The sequence below is a fragment of the Palaemon carinicauda genome, chromosome 15, assembly GCF_036898095.1.
Source record: "Palaemon carinicauda isolate YSFRI2023 chromosome 15, ASM3689809v2, whole genome shotgun sequence".
NCBI lineage: Eukaryota > Metazoa > Arthropoda > Malacostraca > Decapoda > Palaemonidae > Palaemon > Palaemon carinicauda.
In genome coordinates, this window is record NC_090739.1 from 21,492,522 (window position 1) to 21,515,600 (window position 23,079).

The window sequence follows — 23,079 nt, forward strand, 5'->3', positions numbered from 1 at the left end:
TATATATATATATATATATATATATATATATATATACGTATATATATATATATATATATATATATATATATATATATATATATATATATATATATATATATATATATATATATACGTATATATATATATATATATATATATACGTATATATATATATATATATATACGTATATATATATATATATATATATATATATATATATATATATATATATACGTATATATATATATATATATGTATATATATATATATATATATATATATTATATATTTATTATATATATATTATATGTATATTATATATTCATATATTTACACATATATTACATATGTATACAGTTTAAACATATTTCTGTGTTCATTCTGCCTCAAGGTTCCTGAAGCCTAAACACCCTTCTGTCTATATGTCTTACAACCTAAACCTGTAACAGCCTTATAGTTCAGCAACCAAAAATGATATGGCTTAATAGTCCCGAACTCACACAAGTTTAGCAACTGTGAAGCCATTGTCAACTGATGACTTGAAACTGTGATATTATTTAACAACATGAATATTTCGAATGAAGAGAACTACCTAATCAGGACTGTAATATGTGTATACATGATATTACTCTGTGATAAAGGAATATCAAATATCCAACTCTCTGTTAAGATCAACTTTTCAGGCCTGCTCCTTTAGAAACTTGAGAGAAATAACCTTATCAGTAATTTATATATATATATATATATATATATATATATATATATATATATATATATATATATATATATATATATATACATACATATATATATACATATATATATATATATATATATATATATATATATATATATATATATATATATATATATATATGAACTTCCTTAATAGGACAAACAATGTTATTTTTCTTCAAAACCCTCTGGCAGTCATATTACTATAATTTATTATTACTACTTACTAAGCTACATCCCTAGTTGGAAAAACAAGATGCTTCAAGACCAAGGGTAAAGTAGGAAATGAATGAAATGACTTTTTAATTAGTTTGTGATTATAAAAATGACTAAACAATAGTAAGATTCTCTAATTTGTTTGTAAGGTAACCTATGCAAATCTAATACCTTTTTCATAATTAATGTAAGTAAACTATTACCAAAAGTTCGTGTATAGCCTAACTTTAGATTTATCCATTTTTAATAGCCTTGTTATGCCCATTCCTAGCATAGGTTAGTTCAAACGAGGCTAATTTATAACACTTGAACAGGGCTTAAGATGAACAGGACCCTACGTAAATTAAAAGTTCTAGTACTATGGATAATATTTGTACTATTTTACCAAAATAATTTCTTTAACCTATCCTAATAATAACAGAACCCATTACGTAACTCATAATTCGGGTCTTGACTGGAGTATCCTAAACTACCTTACGGCTAACATACTTTATCTTAGTGTCCAGAATAAGAGCAACGAATTACTTATATCTAAGCTGACTATTTAGTTAAAATGAGGTCGATAACAATAAAACAATAACGGGGGAATTCAAACTTACAGTGAAATTGACACTACCACAAATAAGTGGTCTGAAATAATCAGTGAAATTGCTCCCCCCTGCCACTTGCTAAGGTTACCTCGTTCTTGACACTTCAACACCAGCTGATCCTCGCAAAATTACAATATTTGAGCTAATAATAATAGGAGAAAGAAATTTCTTCTCTATCGATAGTAGTTCTATAGATAAAAGAATCGAAACTAATTCTTATCTTGAAAGAAAAGGATTAGCTGATCTAAAGCAACTTGACGCCCTCTATAAACTATGCGCTTTCTAATCAACCGTAGTAAGTCTTGTGTCGTTTATAAATTGATATCTTTAATTCGAACACGTTATAACTTTCCCTGTAATATAACGTCATGATGGTTTTTTGTCTAATATTTTGGATATTAGTATGCTAATGATGACGTCCAGTGCCCGCTGGAATAATTATATTGAAAATATCCTTGTTAAGGATTGAGGAACTAGTTGTTAGGTGAGGGTGGGGTGAGGATCGATCGAGGGAGTGGCGCGGCTCATCAGCTGGTCACGAGCAGCTCGGAGGCGGGGGTTCTTATTTCCCTCCTCGTTTTAAAGCTCCCTCAGCTCAATTAACCCCCTGGAGCACTGAGACAATTATCCTACAGGACGTGTAGTGTGTGTGTGTTTTAGTTCAAGATGCTGTATTAAGACTATTTTTCCCCAGGGGGTTCCATTTTTCGTATCGGTTTTTCCTCTCTCATGTGCCAAAGATTCTGTGAGGCCGACGACGATCAATTGCAAGATATGAGCAACATCTAATTGGGGAACTGGGTCATAGGTGAGGATACCTTTTGTTGTTTAGTTCAAGTATATTGACCTCAGGTCAGTGCTGTAGCTGTTGATGAAGTTTGTAAGCTATTGATATATGAATAGGGCTATGTCAAGTAACTTGCGTAGGGTAGACTATGTCAGTGGGTGATGATCAGTCCAAGGTAGCCTAGGCCTAGTCCAGGGGATTAAGCTACACTAATAAGATAGCCTATGTCTAGATGACACTCTTATAATTATAAGCATGTGGACATAAGTGAAGTAGCTTTAGTTGCTGTTTAATAAAAATAAAAGAAAAACTATTAGGAAAGTTTTGCATACGTTACCAGGACCGCAAGCAGTCAGTGGTTAGTTTACCTTTTTGTGGATATTATTGGTTTCACTTGCCAAGTTACAACCGTGGTTGTTACTACTACTACTACTACTACTACTACTACTACTTGCTTAGCTACAACCATAGTTGGAAAAGCATATTGTTGTAAACCCAAGGGCTCTAGGTATTATTGTACTGTATTACAGGGTAATGTAACCTAGGGAAAAAACTACTTGTTTTCTATAGTAAAAGGTCTGCTCTCTTCGAAAATGGCACTCGTTCCTGTAAAACTTTACCAATTCTTCTTCATTTACGGGGTTAACTACACTGTAATTGTTCAGTGGCTACTTTCCTCTTGGTAAGGGTAGAAAAGACCTTGGCTGTACTAAGCAGCTCTTCTAGGAGAAAGACACTTGAAATCAAACCATTGTTCTCTAGTCTGGGGTAGTATTATAGCCTCTGTACCATGGTCTTCCACTGTCTTGTGGGTATAGTTCTCTTGCTTGAGAGTACACTTAGGCACACTATTCTATCTTATTTCTCTTCCTCTTTTTTTTTGTAGTTTTTATAGTATATATATGAAATGTCTATTTTTATGCTAGTTTTTAAAATATCTTAATTGCTCATTACTTTTCTTTTATGTTGTTTCCTTTCCTCACTGGGCTAATTTCCTTGTTTCCTTTCCTCACTGGGCTAATTTCCTTGTTTCCTTTCCTCACTGGGCTAATTTCCTTGTTTCCTTTCCTCACTGGGCTAATTTCCTTGTTTCCTTTCCTCACTGGGTTATTTTCCTTGTAGCCCTTGGGCTTATAGCATCCTGCTTTTCCAACCAGTAATAATTGGGGTCACAGGAGGGTCAAGTAGGTAAGGGTGCAGTTCTTAGGTTTGGTAGAGTTCTTGTTTTGGTTTTCCAATTAGAATTTGTTCTGGGATGTATGTGTAATGACGGCCATGTCCCATAACTCCTTTATTTTCAACAGTATCGCTAAGAATATGGCAGTCTAAGTTGGTTGCAGGCCGCTGTTAGCCTCCCCGTTAGGTAATTAGGTAAGGACACGACTTGTAGCTTAGGTGGGGAAGCATATGTTGGCAAAAGGTCCTGTTCATTGTTATATAAAGGTTTCTATGCCTTTTTTTTCAGTTTTGATATTTTACACCCTGTCTGTCCCAATCAAATACTAGGGCTCCAACTATAAAGCAAGACAGTCAATCTGTACAGCAGAAAAGAAGTAGGTTAGGTGGGGAAGCTTATGTTGGGTGTTCTATGCAGGCAGTGTGCCCTGTCCATTGTTATACAAAGGTACTGTACCTTTGTTGTTTTTTTTTTTCAGTAAAATTTTGATATTTTATACCCTGTCTGTCCCAATCAACTACAAAGCCTCCAACTATAAAAAAAAGACGGTCAACCTGTACAGCAGAAAAGAAGTAGGTTAGGTGGGGAAGCTTATGTTGGGTGTTCTATGCAGGCAGTGTGTCCTGTCCGTTGTTCTACAAAGGTGCCTTTGTTTTGTTTAGTTTTCAGTCAAATTTTGATATTTTACACCTTGTCTGCCCTAATCAACTACAAAGGCTCCAATTATAAAGCAAGACAGTCAACCTGTACAGCAGAAAAGAATTTCCACTGATTCAACTGCCAGATTAGGAAGATCATCCCACGATCTGGTCACAGCTGAAAAATAATTATAGACTACTGTTTGGTATTGTGCCTTGTAATGAGATGAATGATTGTTAGAATTACATACCTAGTACTAGCTTTCATAAATGATGATACATGTGTTGGAAAATCTGAATGCATTGGTTAGTGTTTGGTCCATTGTTTCTTAACAATATAGTTTTTGCTTTTAATTGAATTTGGTCATCCATGGGTAGACAGTTGATAGCCAAAGATTTTGCTATTAATTGAATTCAGTGAACCATGGGCACAGTTGATACCCAAAAATTGTATGGTGCAACCTATATCATTTTGATAATGTTAGGTTTGGCTAAGCTTAATCATATTTGTAAACTAGTCTGGTTATGTCTAGCACTAAAGATCACAGCATCAATAAGCCATAAGATGCATGTTAAATGAATGCTTGGAAAACCTACGGTAAAGATTGATAGTTTGTTATTTCTCTTGAATTGTTGGGTAAATAAACCTGATGATATTTAGGCATAGTAGTAGTAGCACTTGATTTTTCCATCTTTACATTGAAGGTTTTTGTTTTGTTTCATTCCTCCTAACATTATTAGGAAAATTAAAGCTGTGTACTAATATATATGGGCAAGTATCTTCAAATGAACAATTTATTAGTCTTTGGGGGTAATATCCTGTAGTTAATTTTACTGTATAACATTTAGGCTATATGCTTAACCCATGGGGTAGGCCACTGTAGTCAGCAGGCAAGTAATTTATAAAGTTTACTTGGGTATATGATTATGAAACTTGGGAGTACACTGTTTAGAACTTATCTAATCTATTATAGACACTGCATTATCTAATGACAGTATTAGATTTGTTTAAAAGTTGTTGACCGCTCTGTGAACATATCACGATCTAACAACTTTATGTATTTAAAATGAAAGACTTAGGAGAAGAAAGTATCACTAGCATTAGTTGTGCACAAAGAATTTTAGGTGTTTGAAGTACATTTAGCAATCTTCACTATTGTAGTGACAAATAGCACTGTTGTATGTGTGATATGTTTGTATAGATAATCAAACAAGCAACACAATATAGCACAGGTATGAAAAAAAAAAATAACTAAAACATATGATATATGCATTTCTACCCCACTTTATTCAGTCTTGTTGTGGAACTAATTGTTCGTAAGTTGAGAAGTACTAAATGGCTTAATTGATTGAATAAATCAAATACTGTATAAGTAACATAACTTGAATTCTCTCGTGCTGTAAATTGGTATACAGGGTTCATATTAATGTCCAGTAGATATTGAAATTGTGTGGGACTTCAAGGAAAAAACAAGACTTGAAAAATTATTTTGGGAGGAATTTCTCCTGTAACATGATGCAATCTCTGATGATGAGGGACATTATGGCTGCAAACCCCCCCCCCTACTCACCAAAGGATGAAAGTTACTGTAACCCCCTCCTTTTCCTTAAATAGGTGGCCACAAGTGACCCACTTAACGAATAACACACTTGATCAATAGGTATTTATAGAACTTGTAATTTTATATTCTTTTGAATGCAATTAAATGTGAACTTGATGATTGGCATTCAAAGAGGTTGGGAGTTAGAACTCTTATGAATATTAAAAGTCTCAAGGAATTGGTACTATTTGGAATAACATATGGCAAATTTGGCCATTAAAGAGCAGCTGTCGGAGAAGTAATATGCCATGCTAAAATAAAAGAACACCTGTATTATTTATTTTTAGAGCTGGAGTAGGTATGAAGATGAAAGGAACCCTAAAGATCCATTAAGCAAATAATTTTACTATATAGTATGTGATGTTACAGTGTTGTAATACAGTGGAAAGTATGCTACAAACATTTGATGAAAATCTTGCCATTCATCTAGAGTAATTTATGAGACCCTTACTATTTGTTGTAGTAAATATTATTTCCCAGATAAGGTAGTACAGTAGTAGTATCATGATAATTTTTTATCACAGTTAAGGATGTACAGTATTAAAGAGATGTGATGTGACCAGAAAATAGAGATAATTTGGTATTGTGATTAAAATTTGACAGTATATGTTGTTGATAGATATGCATGTTATAGAATACAAACCCAGAAGGGATTCCTAGATCCATAGAAATTGAAAAGTTACAGTAAGAGGCTTGCAACTTAGGTAAGTAGGCTCATTCCTTCACAACTTTATGTAGAGGTTTGAAGTGCAATACCACAGAAACCTTAGTGCCATCTTCCAACACTTCAGGGACTTAACTTACAACATGGTATAGGCAAGCTAAAAAATCATTAACATTGAACCAAGATTTTACCATCATTTCAGTTTCCCTACAAAACCATTCCTTAACTTGATAACTTTTACAGTAATTATTTAGTGTACATAGTAGTGGCTCCATTGGTTAACTCCAGTTAACAGTAATAAAGATACAGTACCAAAAGGAGGACATGATTTATGATTCAATAATGATTGAAAATAAGGGATAGGGGGGTTAATATTGACCTATATGAAGGTTGGCTAGATTGTGATATCTTCCAAATTTTGATTTCAATGCGAGATATTTTCAACCCCATAGTATTTAATGGATAGTAGTGCTGTTATAGATGGCTATACCATCATACTCTTAACCAAAGTATAAGTTTTATTATATTAAATATTTCTTTAAAACTCAATAATGAATAAAAAGTTGTTGGAAATTAACAAGGTTGATATATCATTAGCAGCCATACTCATTGGACAAATGTCATTATAGCATAAATTGAAGGCCTGCTTTGACAGTTTATGATTGTATTATTTATATGGTGACCTTTACTGACAACACAAATTTTTTTTAGTGTTCATGTACTTTGCCATACAAAACTGCAGTGAGGCTTTTCATTAACTGAAACTTTGTACTGTACAGTAGTAGTATTTTTTTTTCTTTAAGGTGCGTTCTTCATCTGATGGTATTATCCATACAGATAACTATGTTACCAAGAAAGTTTTTGGTAGGCTGGTATTACTGTACTGTATATGGAAATTCATATGGAGAATAGAGTCCAGTAAAGAATTTACTAGAACAGATTCTTTCATTGCAATCGACATACTAACCATACTAGAAGTTGGGTTGAAAGGGTTTAGGGTTGTGGTAGCCTATTGAAAACGTTCTTGCCTGGCATTGTCATGACCGTTGCCCCTGCTATTCATGAGTGGCTTTTAAACCATGAAGGGGTTGTCATCACAGCATATATAGTTTTGATTGTCATGATTATAACTTTTCATCATGTGAATAGCCCTGGATGAATTTAAAAACTTGAAATCATGACAGTAGTACTAGGTTAGGTACTGAATGGCCTTTTTTACTTTGATGCTAAACCCCTTAACAAGCTTCAGATGACAACATACCATGGTACTACAGTACATATACATAGACAGTTTTATTCAGTTCACACTTGAGTCACATTGCTCACGTTCACCCTGACTGAATAAGAATTAGTGTTTTAAATCATGAAAAAAGTTTCATCTACTGTTTACACTTACATCAGTAATGCAGTAACATTGATAAATTTCTTTGTGCTGTGGGAAAATCAGCATCCAGCCTCTTGTGAATACTGTAGGGCTATTACTACCACCATTATAATTATTACTGTACAGTTTTCTTAGAATTTCCTGTCACTCTGGAAATTCAGTAACTACAGTACCTTCCTTTAAACAATTTATCATCTGTGATCATTATTATAAAAAAATTTAATTACAATTGTATATGGATTCATGTAGAGCACTGTACACAGTAGTAAAAAAAAAAAAGCTCGACAGTCTTTCTCATATTCTTTTCTCCGGTTATAACTCCCCTTCAGCAAATGGCTATCACTAATAATTTTTTAGCTGAAAATAGATACGGTGGTGAAATCTGAATACGGTATAGAATACATGTATAAGTAAGTGAATGAAACATCATTTGTTTCGAGTTCCTGTTTGGAAGGAATAAGTTTGTTGCCAACTAAAAAGTTGTTCCTAAGATTTCCATTAATGATAGTTCCCACATGCCATCATTAAATATGACTGTGATAGATCATAATTTGTGATGTAAATTGTCAGATTAATGTTAACCTGTTTCTTTATCCATAACTGTTTTGTATATCTTCAACTTGATTCCTATTTTTGTCGAGTGTGAACATTTATTTTTCATAAACCTTGGTATTTGTCAGCCACGTTGGACGCTCAAGTATTCTTTTTGATATATACTCCGTGTATTGTAGTTATTCGAATAAAGTATTTATGCGCGAACCACTAATTAATTTGAGAAAGTATTCGGAGTTTAAATTAGAATTTGGATTAATTCCACAGTAGCCACATTTGGTTGAGCTAATCTGTTTCCATCTTCCTTTCGTGTTAGCAAAACTCGGGATCCGCAATACCATGGAACGGTACTGTGAAGATGGAAAGTGCCACCTGAATATTTGCCCTTTAACATAGCACTTGGAAGCCCTCCGGGATGCATTATTTTATAACCTCAGATGAACATTGCGTAGCAAACACTGCTGATGTTTTATGAAAGTTCAGTTAGTATTCCGTGGTGGTTGGGTTATGAAATTGCTTGCAAACAGGTGACTATTACTGCAAGGTCGACCATTTAGGTGGTCCAAGGAGATTGGGGGAGGGGGGTAGGAGAGTTAGACACCGTCGAGCCAGCCTTAGTGGAGTCTATTTCCGACGCTAATGGTTAAGCCTCTGCGCACGCGCGCGCGTACACACACAACCATTGATTAACAGCATTGTCAAGTATTAAAAATTGGCTGCTTTTCACTATTATTATTTTGTTCTTGCCAAGTAAATAATAGAATACCGAGTTTATCCAGCGTGGGCGTTAGAAAAATAATGTAGTGAGATGTCAACTAGTAAGCGCTGAAATCCGCAGTTAAAAACAATTTGAATTAACTATGTGCTGCGAATTGCCCTTGAAAGCATTCATTGTGACTGCGTGGATAGACCTTATGTAGTTCTTTCACTGTTATAACCGGACGTAGTTGATCATTACGAAGTATTTTCCGACCTTGGAATGTTGAATACATTCAGTGATGCTGCTTCGTCTATTTTTGGATGCTTGCTTCACTCTTGGGGCAGCGTAAAGCACCCGCAAATGTCGAAGTATTGTTGTTGTATTGAATGCATGAAATTTAACGTGATTGATCTTTTAAAGCTAAGTTTGTGTGCGTGTTCTTTAGATGGAAGTCTGTGCTATACATAGCTCTTTGTTTAGTTACGTTCGTCTTTTCAAGGACAGGCTGAATTCGAACATTGCACTGAAGGAATAGTTTCCAAGGTCTGTGTATCCGAAGTTAACGCAATCGTTTGAAGGAAGGTTGCGTAGACTGCACGCTGCTGTACACGTGTGTTTTATTGAATATGGTAGCATAAACGTATTTTATACTTTGCATATTTATATCTGTTTTTAGGAAGACACTTTCTCGAGCGCACACGAAGTTCCTGAGAACTGCGAACGGAAGCGAAGTTATGATTACTTAATGAGATTCATTGAGGCAAGTAAGTGAGAGAGAGGTGTGACGCATGTCTTCAGCTATAGGTAAGGGGAGAAAGTCTTTCGTTCTCTCTCTGTCTCAGCTGGCGTTTTGCCCAGTGCCACGGCTGGTGCCTGGTGGCGGCGCTGATAGTCCACGCCAAACAACTACGATAACTAACCCTCTCCGCCCGGCCGTATTCACCCAAAAGCACTCTGATAGTTGACGGTGTTATGCTTTTTAAGCAGAAAATATTTTGTGTGTGTTCTGCCATAAGTTGTACGGTATGTAGAACAGTTTTCATTGTATAATTTTGTATTTAGTGACTTATTCGCAGATGTTACTATTTTCAGGTCATAATTACAATATTTACTCAAGGAGAGAAAGGTCATTGAAGTGGAAGTACTTGTAATGTGAAGATGTACAATGATAATTGCAAAGAACGATGAGACCATTATTCATCACAACAGTAACCTTGTTCAATTTTGCAAATGTATTCATAATTACTAAGCGTTCGGCTTAATTATACGGGGAGGTTACCCGCGCAATTAAGGTACAACTTAAACTAGGACTTTTAGACGCAGTTCCATTAGTGGTCTTCAACGATTATTGGGGGAATTCATTGTATATACCATGTCATTCTTGCAAAATGTTCACATATACTCTGTATATCATAAGAAAGAAATCTATTTGAGAGAGTAGTGTTTTAAAGAATTTGAAATGTTATTTATGAACGTTGGTTGTGCCCTATAGTTTCCGTGAGGGTTTATCTCCTGTGTTACTATGGTCAAGGTCCAAGTGAGTTGAGGAACCTTTCAATGTATGACGTTAAGTCAAGGTACTTAAAAAAAACTCCATTTGAATAGAACCATTTTGTGTATGATGGAATTGCCAGAAATGGGGCTGTTTTCTTTTATTTTGTATTGGAGAAATTGTCATAGTAGTTTGATTCTAGTCATTTGCAAATTAATGTGAGCTTCAAAGAATATTCGTAGCAACTGTGAAACGTAAGAAATATTTGTGAAAAGTATCCGGTGAAATCGAATTCAACTTATTGAGGCGTTGTGGTTGTCTGTATATATATATATATATATATATATATATATATATATATATATATATATATATATATATATATACACTATATATGGGGAGGTGGGTTTGGCCTTATGAAACTAGTTCGTTGCAACTTGCAGTTGATGCTAATGTATCAGTTCCATCTCCTGAATGAAGGCCTGTGGTTGGTAAACCCCTTCATAGAGTTCTAGCTGAAATTAATGCACGGTGCAAATTTTGGTTGGTGAAGTTTTACCCTAATAAAAGTCGAAATATGATTGCAAGCATGTCAAGGACAGAGACTCAAAATCCAGATCCTTGCATTGACAATGACATGATGCAACTCATTAAGGATTGTAGGTGTGATTCTTGATGCAAATAACTTTTGAGCAACACATTCAATTATTCAACAAATGGCTTATTGAAAAAGTTATTTAAATCTTTTGGTGATCACTCTAACCTGAGGAAATATTTTTTATTTTCATTCTACTTGGTTTCGAGCATGTTTCTCATGTCTGGTCTCTAACTGCTGATTCATATGTTAATTTGTTGGACAAAAACCTGGTCTGTTAAATTCCCTATTCCGGGTCTGCATATCAGTCTGCCACTGTCGTTCAATTACCAACTTTGTGCATGGTTGCCTATGATTTTTCATGAATCGGACCATCCTTGGTATTCAAATCTCCCAAGTGGTATCAACCAGTATGCAGTACTATTAGAAAAAAACCAAAAATAGGTTATATTCCCCCTATGTCCAGATTGTAGAATGGTCTTCATAATCTGGCAGCTAAGTCAGGTCGAACTTCAGAAGTTCAAAATTGCTTACAAACTCTTTACTGTTGAACAGATTGACACAAGTCTTTTCATAGTTTATAGAAGACACATCTGTAGTATTTTAACCTTGTTATTGATCTTAGAATATTTTTTTTATTAGTTATATATAGTTTTAGTTTCTTTACTCTATGGTTTACTTTCCTTGGTGGAGTCCTTAGGCTTGTAGCATCCTGCTTTTCTAACTAAGGTTGTAGCTAGTAATATTGTGTGTGTGTATATATATATATATATATATATATATATATATATATATATATATATATATATATATATATATATGTATGTATATGCAGAGATAGATATATATTTATGATTAGGTAAGTAAGTCACAGAAATAAAATATTCATTACTTTCTTTTATAGACTAATGAATAAACTTGTTTTCATTCCACTGTTGTGGACGTCAATTTTCTTGTTAATCTATTACAGTGGCCTTTCCTCCCGAATCTTTTGCATTAACATTTATAATCTTTCCATCTACAGTACATATAAGCTTATTGTCACACCCACTTTTACATTATACCAGCCACTCCCTTTTTCCCATATAGTATGGGTTTTGCTTTCATTTGAAATTGACACTTTATTAACTTACAAAATATTTTCTACATCTTTTATACTTATGCAGTATTTCCCTCTACTTTGCATGTTTTAAATACTTTTAAAAAGTATCTTCTGAATCTTGTGTGTACTTATACCACACACTTACACAAATATTCGTAGCAAATTATTCTTATGATATAGTCTTTACTTCTACCATAAATCTGTTTAGTGTCGCATTCGTATAGTTTTATATGTTATCCCTGGTATTCTAAATACGATAGTGTTATATGCTTATAATTTTGTTTAACGACTTCTATAACATTTACCCTATATAAATGAGCTACTGTTACTCTAATCAATTCCTTTGGTTCCATTTTCTCACCCAGACACACCGTATGCACCCTGGTCAGCTACAGTACTTCACACTTTAGCAACCATACCGTATCATCGCGCGTTTTCTCATCAACTCTGGTAACCCTAATTGCTTTTTTGATAACCTCAATAATTTTTCATAAGCTACATCAAATTCATATTAAACACCACTTCTTCCATACCTGTATTATTTTGGTTTGGTTGTCTCCAATTTTCTATGGTGGGTAAATATTCAAAATAGCCTATCCGCACTTGTAGTGCTCAAATGTATTCTTTAGATATTTTATTTGTTTTATCTGTTTGTCTACGATTAATTAATTATGAACTTTACTATTTTGTTTATTTTCAAGATAAGCGCATATGTGTTTGTTACTACATATCAACTTTATACTGTATTTTATAATTCCTTAAATATGTTGTACACCATTGCGATTGAAGGGAGAGGGGACGATTGCTTTCGTGTCACATTCTTAATTAGCACAATGATCGGCAGCAGCTTCTAATGCTGGAAGATATGACACACTGACCAACAGCCCTTCACCGCCACTCCCTCCACCAAGGGCTTTGAGAGGAGGGGGAGATACCATCTGTGCGGTTACGATTCCACCGCGTTTGACATTGCAAAACCTCCATTAGATGTGGAATGTGTTACAGTAACAAGGTTATAGGGAAAAGGAATTTAAAGTCTTTTCACCGACAAACAAATTAGAAGCTATTTGCGAGGAAAGAAGGTAAACATTTTTCATTGGTGGTTACATAATTGGAGTCGTTATTATTCCTTTATTAACAAGCTGGCAACTCTAATTTTAACATCCTACCTTTCCTTTGCTTAGTATTTGATTCTTATTGAAGTGGGTTTCTTTTCTAATTACCAATTTTAAGTTACGATAAATATTGTATTGACATTGCGTCATGTCCAAAGAAAAACTGTTATTCCTTATCAAGAGTGTTATCCGGTTCAAGATAAGTTTCTATCGCTTTTAATAGTCTCACGCGTTGTAAACTTTGATGTGTCAGAATTTTGTTCGTGTCGTAATAGATAGCCTCAATGGTAAAGGTATAGCCACTGTGTTTTTATAGATTTTCATTTCAGATCGGATATAAAGCTCTCTCTCTCTCTCTCTCTCTCTCTCTCTCTCTCTCTCTCTCTCTCTCTCTCTCTCTCTCTCTCTCTCTCTCTCTCTCTCTCTCTAAGTTGATGCCATTTACAGTAAGTGAATTTGTTTCTGAGTTATACATTTTCGACGATAGTGTAAAATACGTTTTTTGTTTTGCACTAGGTGAAAATTAAAAGCTCAAGACAGAGACGACTGGCGAAATCAAACCGAGGCCCTTTGCGTCAATGAGCGTAGGCGGATTATATATATATATATATATATATATATATATATATATATATATATATATATATATATATATATATATATATATATATATATATGTGTGTGTGTATATATATGTATATATATATATATATATATATATATATATATATATAATGTATATATATATGTGTATGTACATATATATACATATATATATATATATATATATATATATATATATATATATATATATATATATACATATATATATATATATATATATATATATACATATATATATATACATATATATATATACATATATATATATATACATATTTATACATATATATATACATATATATATACATATATATATATATATATATATATATATATATATATATATATATATATATATACAGTCAGTAATTATTAGCCTTGATTTTTATCAATGCCATTATCTTCAGGAAATGTGAAGGTTGTCTCTCCAGTGCCTCTGTAAGGTTCGAGTTTCTTTGTTGGCTTGGTTAGTGAAAGTCACTGTGCTCCCTTAGCTTCTCAATACATCTCCATGACTATGCTTTTCAATGTGCAAAGCTTCGTATTTGTGGTCTTGACGTTTTGGGAAAATACGTCCTTCGCGGTTTTGTCATTTAATTAGTTATTTTTTTGTAAGTTGCCTTGGGGAAATGCTGTAGTAGAAATATGAGTAAAGTATACTTTTTATACAAAAGGGAACATTATGAGTGAAAACCACAAAGTATACCTTGACAAATATCATATGTTAAATACAATTGTAATAAAATTATCTCAGAGGTACAGGCATTATTATCTTCAATTGAATTTTATTGCATTGCTAATTCTACTAAGAATAATATTGTGTTATTATATGATTAAATTAACAAAGCTTGGATACTTACTTTTTTATTAAAGATTTGATAGTACTTAAAATATTTCATTAAGTTCATTACTTCACTTATTTCCTCACTGGGCTATTTTTCCTTGGAGCCCTTGGGCTTTAACATCATGCTTTTCCATCTAGGGTTCTAGCTTAATATTAGAAAGTCAAATTTTGTGGTCCCAACAAGCAAAGAATTATTAAAATTGAAATGATTATTTTCTATTATTATGTATGTTCGTCATTTGCTGTCGTTCTAATTTTAACGCTGAGAATTGGAATGGGCTGATAACAGTTAAAATTGAATCTGAGTATTCACGGAAGATAAGATTGAGGATTTACTGTTGACGCCTTTATCAGGAGTGATATTTTAATATTTTATTTTTTCCTTGTTTCCTTTCCTCACTGGGCTACTTTCCCTGTTGGGGCCCCTGGGCTTTTAGCATCATGCTTTTCCAACTAAGGTTGTAGCTTTGATAGTAGTAATAATAATAGTATATCTAACCTGATGTTGACAATATTCTAGTATAGGTGGATGTATACTCATGTTTGAGTTACAGGAGCCAGCCATGAAAATGTTCGAACCGATACCTCGCTGGACAGCTGCAGATTAGTTTACTATATTATTATATATGCTGGCAATGTTCGTGACCATACATATGTCATTTATTACATTTCATTTGTTCTAGAACTGCCAAGCTTGCGCTCTATTTTTACGTAGATAAATAATTTGAACCCAACCTTCAGCAATCATTAGGCCGCGACTTTAAGGGCTTACCGTATGCATACTGTGCGTTATTCAGGCGTTAGTCTATCTGTTGCCACCCTTGTGTTTGATAGCCTTGCCTCAAGTGACCATGGTAATTTTGAATATCATGATGACCATAACGTACAGTCGTATTTGTATTTTTACCAGTTAAGATTTAATGTCCTGTTACGTCATTGTACGCATGGAAATATGACGTTTGAAGGCTTTTGGTTAGTTCATGACGTCACACCACCCCACCTGCTTATTCACGAGCTCGGTAGCTTGCAGCATCGCGATTAAGTTCGTTGACGTCATATGTGTTGTGTCCCGTTGACATCTTTCCTTCTTGTTTTGTTCATTTATAAAGCAAAGCCAATAGGGTACATTTCCATGCTTGAACGTCGTTATTAAAAGTGTTTTCTCGCTTTAGAAAATGGAAAGCTTTCGGTAACCGGCATCTCAGTTTGTGGTGGGGGAGAGTTGGCGCGAACCCTTGGGGCTGAAAACAAGGGTTTGAGAAGTCTCCTCCATGTCCACGAGGAGCACTGGCAGCAGGCTGGGGAGCGAGTTGCCAGTAAGCACTGAGAGGTGAAATAGTGAACTGTGTACGTGGACTGGGTCGGCTGATATACTGTATATGCTTTGAACTTTATACGGTGTTTCCAGTTAATATACCTTGTGCGCTGGAATATTTTGTATGTTATATTCAGTTATACGAAATTCGTGTTTTGCAACCGTGGGACTGCCGAAGGTAAGAATTATTTTAGCATGAAAAGTGTTTGTCTTGGGAAAAATTTGAATTAACCCCGCGAGAAAGATCATGGGACTGTCATAGTGTACTGTACTGTTGACAGTGCCCGGCTTTATGAAGTTTCCCTTTCACGTGAGAAGGTATTTTTGGGAAATAGTGATTATGGTACTGATTTGTAATAATTTTAATGTGGTCCGTTGTTATTGAGTGTTCATTCTTAAATTACACCGACTAAACCGCAACATTGATCTGGAAGTGTTAGCAAGCAGTAGGGTGTAGTTAGTTATCTTATTGTGATGTAACTAACTGGTAAGTAACCGGATGTAACTGATAAGACCTACTGGTATTAACGGACCATTAGGAGTTCAAGGGTCAATACTCGTACGGCACTTTTTGTTGCTTGCCGATTACTGATTAAAGTATTCCAGTATATTTATTAAGGGAATAGGATAAAGCAGACTGAAACCTTTGCTAAAGCTGTCTGAAGATTGGAAGGTGTTGGTCATTGACCATTGAGATTATCACACTTAACCTTAGAAAAAAGGAGTCGTAATTACGTCTTTATTTCCTCCGTTTATTGAACCCTGCCTGATTCTCCTCTCCCGACACATTCTGTGGCTTATTTCATTTAAGACTAAATACAAGTTAGCACTTGAACTTGTTTCTTCAGTGATGACACTTTCTTTAACCCTGCTTACCTGCTATTAATATTCTCTCAGGTGTTTGTGGTCGCAGAGAAGAGGTGGGGAGGGGGGGTGTCTTTTCGTGCCGTCGACTAGACAGACGGTCATCAACCCTCAAGGATGCGCTTTAACTTGTCGCGTCCCTCCTCCCCCTTCCGTTTCCTTCTTTAAGCAATGCGTTGTAGCATGTCCTTAAGGATTGTCGTAGCTGATGAACTTAGGTGGGGAATTTTATGCGTAATCCATTCAAGTGTCCTTTTGAGATTATTTGGCTTTTAATCGTAGATGGGCGTTTTCTGGAGAGTTCTCCCCTTTTCTGTTCTTCTTCCGCTGTCTCCCTTTAGTATTTTTGGTTGTGTGCCATGTATGCTCACAGGAGACTTTCTTCTTGTTGTGTAAGGAGGATAGTCAACGGAATTGAAGTGTTAGTAAAGAAGAGTACGCATTTACCAGACAAATATTTTTAGTGGCTTGAAAATAATTCTGGGTACCAGGTATAGTCACCACTAGGGGGAGTTTTGAAAATTTCTTAGGGAACCGGGTGTTATATTTTTTTTCTTTTCTCTTGTGTGTGTGTGCAAGTTCAGTCTGAAATTGTTATAGTTAATTCAGGAGTGCCTCTATTAAAGGTTCGTCGTCTTATTTGGATCCACTCAGTGCTGCAGTGCCAATACTTGCTGCGTTAGTGGCAGTGTCTTTATGTTAGGAAATGCCTTGTTGTTGGGTGAGGCATCTAGTGCCCTTTTGCTTTTTGTGATGTGTACGTAAGGCCAGTTGTTACAAAGGCTAGACACATGCACGTGACTCTTATCAAGGTACTTTAGTTCTTAAGAATTGCCAAAGGATTGTACAGTTTGTACTGCATAACAAGGTTACTGAACCCTGTTTAGTTGCTAACGACTTTAATATTTTCCAATGTTAATTGGACAATCTTCAAGGTAATTCCCCTTCCATCCCATCCTACAAAATGATGGTTATTGCCGGCAACCTTAAAATCGAAGGTAAACCCTTCACTTTACGTCGGGCATATTTTTGCTTGCAATACCTGTTGAATGCGTTTTGCTTGGTTCTCGCTCTCGCCTGCCGTATAGTCTCATTCATTTTAAATATAGCTCCGGCCACTATCCTTTGGATCCCTCAACGCCACAGCTATTTCCGCTTACTGTTTTTTTCCCGTTTTGGGTGGGGACGTGTCCCCTAACTTTTTTCGTTCTTTTATAAGATTTGGGAGTGGCGTTCTTTGTTGTGTTTAATGCATTTTTTTTATGAAGGTTTCAAGGTAGTAATTGTACAGATAAGATGCATAGCTTTGGAAAAATCGGTAAGCAAGCATTCGAATTGAACTACATAAGAAAACTGACATGATCTTTTACGTAGTCCAATAGATAACCTAGTTTCTTGGTTGTCAGGGTCAAGACTGCAGTTTAGACCCAAATTGTACTTAAATGACAGTAGACGACAAACAATTTTCAAAGCCAAGGTTAAGCTACTTCTCCTTTAGACTTGTATACACCGGGGTCTGGCTCGAGGACAGATGTCATATCAGTGTGCGGGGTTGGCAAACCACACACTCACGTGATATTCCCTTGGACACCCCCCCCCCTCTCTCTCTCTCTCTCTCTCTCTCTCTCTCTCTCTCTCTCTCTCTCTCTCTCTCTCTCTCTCTCTCTCTCACTCCTGGTAAAATATAGGTTTATGGTTATAAAAATTTCTTGGATTTTGCCAATTGATATTACGTAACATAGCTTTGGAAGTAGATGTAATGCTTAGGTAATTTGTCATCAGAAATTGAAAATGGACATTTCAGAACGCAAAAGTGCATTGCGTCTTGTAGAACCGTCGATTCCAGGAGTTTTATAAATACTCACGATTCGTCGTACGGGAAAAGTCGACTATAAAAATGTATATTATTATTATTATTAAAAGCTAAGTTATATTCATCATCATCAGCAGTCGTGACTAGTTCACCGCAGAACAAAGGCCTCAGACATGCCCCTTCACTCTCATCTGTTTCATGGTTTTTCTACGTCAGTCTATACCCGCAAATTTTCATAGTCCATTTTTGGCTCTAGCATGTATGGGCTTCGTGAAGGTATAGATAGATAAATTTGAAATGGTAATGGAAGTAGTAATAGGAACGTTTTAAACAAATTTCTGGGTAAATGTAATGTAATAACACTGAGCTATTCGCATGGGAAATGGTTTTGGGGGGTTGGGTGATCTGACGGAAGGGTTCAATAAACGATCAGGGTCGATTTGTTCTGTTTACAGAAGATATGATTACTGTATTAGATATTGTTTTTGGCCGTGCTATAATTCATACGTTAGAAATCCCATTACTGTGAGATATTGTTTTTTGGCAATGTTATAGTTCATATTTCTTAAGTCCTATTATATATTTTTGACAGCACTACAGTTCAGACGTTAGAAACCCTACCGAAACCACTGGATCGATGGGAAACTTTTCTCCAATCTGGTTTATGACAGGTAGAGAGGTCCACACCAGGTGTCTTACATCACTTCTGGACCGCCCATCTTTTGGGAAATCCCTCTTACCTCCGTTGCTGCCTACTTTCTTCTAAGAGCATGCTGTCTAACCCTCTTGACTTTTACTTCCTATGGCATCTGTGAGTTATCCCAGTTACACCTAGACGCTAAATGGCCTGAAGCCCCATCGTCGGACCATGTAGGGCAAATTCATAAATGCAATATATTTTTATGTAAACCAACAAGTTTTTTTTAATGAATTTTACTGTATTTATAGTACTTTTTGAGCTATTATATTTAAAAATAGCCAATACCACATATCTTATTATTTAAAACGGGACTTCTGGATAAATGGCCTTTGTGTTACGGAAGAGAGAGTAGAGTAAGGTCGCATTCCTTATCAGCCATCTGTTCATAACAAGAGAGAGGATTCCACCTGGAATATTGTAACACCTGCAGTCATTGGTGCGTGGTGGTTAAGCTGCAGATGTTTTTTATGAGTCAGCTAGATGTAAGAATCGGAATTGAGGATTTTAACTCCTCGAAAGGAATGTGATCGATGAAGTGACAACTTGCATTTTCTTTGTTTAACACCTGTTGTGGTTTGTAGTAGCTTGCATCCAAAGAAGTTAAACCCACCCCCTCTTTATTACCATGCATCAGTTACAGTATAACCATCCTGTGCGTAAAGACTTTTAAAAACGAAAGCATTTATCCAAGATACGTTTATTCCGTTATAAAAATCCATAACGTACGTACCTAGACCGTGGCCTGGTCTAGGAGGCCCCTGGTTTCATCGAACCAAACGACCCCTAGCTGGTACATCACGTTGTGTGTGTCATGGATGAGGAGGATTGCTTGCTTGAGGTCGTATATCCGGTGTAGAGATAAACGCCATAGGATTTAGCTTTTATTGTTATATTGCATTTCAGTGCTGGCTGGTGAAATTGTCTTTTCTTATCATTTTTATCTGGAATTAATGTCATCCTAAGGATCTGTTTTTTTATTGTGGTGGCCTATGTGGTAACGTCCCTGACTGGGGGTTGAGTCCCGCTCGAACTCGTTAGATGCTTTGGTCGCTCCAACCTCACCCTCTGTGAGTTAAAGATGGGGTTTTGAGGAAGACTAGGTCTATCTGCTGGGTCATCAGTAGCCATTGCCTGGCTCTGCTTGGTCCTAAGGTGGGTGGAGGGAGCTTGGGCGCTGACCATATGTAAGAACATTGTCCTGCTTGCTAGGGCAATACCACTGTCCCTTGCCTCTGCATGAGAGAACTTCAAACCTTAAATTAGTTGGTCGGTATTATAAATTTCATTGCCTTTTCCGGCAGATGTTGATTCCGTCATGGACACTGGAAGTTTAAATTTAAATATAAGTTAGTTTTTAAACCGTCGCCATTGTGAATTGTAATTTTTTATCTGACCAATCGCACGTCATTTCCGTTTGAACATAAAATGCATGGTTACTTTACATTTCTTTGTAATGGGCTATCATTTTTATTAAAGTTTCCAATGCAAAGAGTTAGAATTAAATCAAATATACATTCATTATGACTTAAGGTCATTATATATACATATATATATGATAAATTTTGCACATTTAGACGTGTTTTTCATAATCAAATAAGCCATCTTTCTTCGTGGCCAAGTGGTCAAGTCACTGTCTATACAAGTTTGCCGGACAAGGGTTCGACTCCCGGCCGGTCACAAGCTCTTGTTTAGGTATGATTTCGCCTGGGTCTCTGATGCCGAGGTCGGTAAGAGAATCCAGACATTAATGTATCCAAAATATATGGCTTATTTGAATATATATATATATATATATATATATATATATATATATATTACAAAATGTGTGTATCTGAGGCCTTTGTTCTGCAGTGTACTAGTAACACTGGTTATATATATATATATATATTATATATATATATATATATATATATATATATATATATATATATATATATATATATATATATGAGGCCTTTGTTCTGCAGTGGCCTATTAACAGCCGGTAGTTTATTATGATACAATTAGCAACAATTTGTTTTTCTATTTTTATGTTTTCATATCGAGAGTGCAACCGTAGTTGAAGGTACGCGATAAATGCGTAGTATGTTCCTTGTTTAGAGTAAGGTTGAGTCGGGTAAAGTGTACCTAGAACACAAAAGAGTAGTGAAAGGTAGGTAGTTGGGTACGAAAGGGTACGCCATCTCTCTCTCTCTCTCTCTCTCTCTCTCTCTCTCTCTCTCTCCTCTCTCTCTCTCTCTCTCTCTCTCTCTCTCTCTCTCTCTCTCGTTGGAAGGTGACGGCTAATGGAGGACGAAGAGAGGGAAAAAGACACATCGACGTAACATGCTGGAAAGATCTGAGGATCATTTCACTCAGCGACACAGGTGCTTGCTCCAAATGCAAAGATGAAGTGGATAATGGTCTCACAAAATGTGGTTTTGTGTATGTTTAGAAAGGATAGCCGGGGAGTCTCGTGCTGCCGTAGGTGTGGTTTTATGATTGTCCAATTTTTTTTACCAAATCAATCGATGTGAAGGTCACACCTTGACATTATTATGTCTTGTTGTTTTCCTGTGTTTTGATTAGTTTATTTTTAATGTATTTTACACAAAATAGGTATCAGTTTTATTGTTGAGCCTATTTTCATTTTATTCATAGTTGAAGTTATTCAAGGCCGTGACAAGGGTACATTTTCTAGTTTTACCATGAATGAAACGAAAATCGATGAAAGGATTGGTTTTGAAAGTAGCTAGTTATTGTAATATATTTGTCATGCTTAAATTAAGATGATCTTTGTAGCATACCCCAATATATAACTCGCATTGTAGTAAATTAAACCTTTAAAGGTTTCTTGATAATTTTTAGTACTGACTGGATACAGTTTTGTTGTAAACCCTTCTATGTTACACATTTGTCTTCTTCCATTAGGCTCTATACCATTGACAGGATTGTAGGCGTAGCTGTATACTCTGGGTAACGTGGCTTTGGAATTTTAATGAGAATATCCGTAAATGTAAATATTAATCTGTTCGTTGTTTTTCGTGTATCCCACTTTATCATCTGGTGAAGAATGTTTTTACAACTAGCATTATCTCACAGTGGAAATTACATGGTTATAGAGGGAAGGATACATTGTGTATAAGGTAAAATGGAAGATGTATGGTTTATATTTTAGAGTGCCTCTGTTTAGGAAGTGTACACGAAATCTTAATTTCAAAGGTAAGCCCCCTGGGCTTTAATGTCGAGGTTAATCGAGATTCTGGCTCATTAGCATTTATTGATTCACGTTAACAAGGATTGGCTTCTTGTATAGATTACTTGTAATTGCTCAAACGTTGTGTGCTTACCATATATGACGGTACTCTTGTAAGTATTTATCATGGTCTTTTATTTGTGAATTCTGGATCGCCAACGATTATATGTTTTAAGAAATTTGCTGTTGAAACTGAACAAAGGATGTAAAGGTGTACACTTGAAGACTTTGTTCTCTCTCTTTATACTCTGTCAATGTTTAGGCAGGGATTCATTCAGCGGAAGCTTTGGCGTGACAAAAATAAAAAAAAAATTTATAGCAACCGGTGATGGTTATACCCTATGATTCAGGGA

General features: G+C 35.3%; 2 protein-coding genes across 6 annotated transcripts in view; one reads left to right on the forward strand and one right to left on the reverse strand.

Annotated features, from left to right (window-relative positions):
* Ykt6 (YKT6 v-SNARE) overlaps positions 1-1,700 on the reverse strand; it is a 65,803-nt gene extending 64,103 nt beyond the window's left edge. Inside the window, exon 1 of the mRNA XM_068388194.1 lies at positions 1,534-1,700. The gene's annotated coding sequence lies outside the window, so the exon portion shown is untranslated. The remainder of the gene's footprint in view (positions 1-1,533) is intronic.
* A 310-nt stretch (positions 1,701-2,010) lies between these two features.
* The window catches only part of LOC137654507 (uncharacterized), a 96,359-nt gene continuing 75,290 nt past the window's right edge, over positions 2,011-23,079 (forward strand). The window contains exon 1 of one of the 5 annotated variants that reach the window (XM_068388191.1): positions 2,011-2,332. The gene's annotated coding sequence lies outside the window, so the exon portion shown is untranslated. Of the gene's footprint in view, positions 2,333-9,898; positions 10,051-16,122; positions 16,293-23,079 lie in introns of those variants that run through there. The other 4 variants (XM_068388192.1, XM_068388186.1, XM_068388190.1 and 1 more) reach the window with 4 other exon arrangements.